Raw genomic sequence first — 1,388 nt, forward strand, 5'->3', positions numbered from 1 at the left:
CCCCACTCACACATAAACACAGATGAACTTCATGTTAACCCATTTTTCCTGTTCCCCAGTTAGAGATAGTCAGTTAACCCATTTCCCCATTTTCCTATTCCCAGTTTAAGAAGGACAATTAACCCATTTTCCCTTTTTTTTTTTTTATTCCCCAGTTTGAAATGGCCAGTGACAGGCGAGGAGGAGGTCAGTGCTGGGTGCCAGGTTTTCCACACTTCCCGGGTCCAGAGGCGCCGCTATCTATGTGTGTGTTGTCCAAAAATGAAGTCTGTTGTAAGAAGAAAAAGAAGAAAAAGTACATATTGAGCTGAAACTGAGAAGATTGGAGGATCAGTGTGCATTCATTTCATTTTATAATTATTATTGTTGTAGTTGTTGTTGTTGTTGCTTTTTGTTATTTTTTATGCTGCTGTTGTTGTTGTTGTTGTTGTTGTTATCATTATTGTCTTTGTTGTTTTTGTTGTTGTTGTTGTTGTTGTTGCTTTCTGTTATTTTTGCTGCTGCTGCTGCTGTTGTTGTTGGTAGTGGGGTGCAGAGGAATAAAACGGGCCAGCAAACAGACGAAGACACTCGATTTTTTAAAATCATCGGGATTTGAACTCAGGTCTTCTGAGTGAGCCGGTCTAACGGTGCTGTGACAAAGTGACGTCAGCTCAGAGGAAAATTGTCAAGTATATTATAATTGCTGCAATAATGAAGACCTGGAAGAACCGAGTGAAAGTCACGTGTGGGTGTAGCCCCCAGTTAGGATATCTCCTCGTATCTCGTGCAGGTTTAACGCCCAAGTCAAAACTATTATGTTATTTAAGAGTCAGGACCTCCGAGTTTAGGCTAACGTCCATCTCCGAAAGGACCGAACCAAGCGTGGAAATTCGTGTAAAGTGCCTTTCCCAAGGACACAACGTCGGACCGAGCTGAGGCTCGAACCCGTGAACCAGCAATCTCACGATTACGAGTCCAGTAGCCTAACCACTAGACCGTCGACGCCATCGAATAAGCCTGATTCCCCATTTGGACTTCTCTGTTGACATCCACCCCTTGGCGCTCATAATACGACCTTTTGCAGTTGTGAGCGCCGTGTAAAACCTTACTAAAACTAAACTTCACTAAGAACAAACAGTCGATGGAGCGCAAGAAGACACTGCTGATCCCGACCCTCTGTGGTTATTGACCTCCAACAGTAAATCCATCGTTCTTCTAATCATCCTCGCTCTACCCCCTCTCCAAAAAAATCAAGAAAACCTTTCTTCTTCTCGATCGCATCACACTTGAAGTCCGGTATCTGTCATAAATTGGGCCGTCCTAGTCAGTTCATCTGGCGGCCCGCATAGCTTCTCCCGTAGCGTCAGTGGGGTTGGCCACGTTTCTTGTCTCAGGGCCCTGTGTGT

General features: G+C 44.5%; 1 protein-coding gene across 1 annotated transcript in view; it reads left to right on the top strand.

Annotated features, from left to right (window-relative positions):
- LOC106013550 overlaps positions 1–290 on the top strand; it is a 4,931-nt gene extending 4,641 nt beyond the window's left edge. The window contains exon 4 of the mRNA XM_013089574.2: positions 156–290. The gene's annotated coding sequence lies outside the window, so the exon portion shown is untranslated. The remainder of the gene's footprint in view (positions 1–155) is intronic.
- The last annotated feature ends 1,098 nt before the right edge of the window (positions 291–1,388 follow it).

The sequence above is a fragment of the Aplysia californica genome, unplaced genomic scaffold (assembly GCF_000002075.1).
Source record: "Aplysia californica isolate F4 #8 unplaced genomic scaffold, AplCal3.0 scaffold00987, whole genome shotgun sequence".
Classification (NCBI taxonomy): domain Eukaryota; kingdom Metazoa; phylum Mollusca; class Gastropoda; order Aplysiida; family Aplysiidae; genus Aplysia; species Aplysia californica.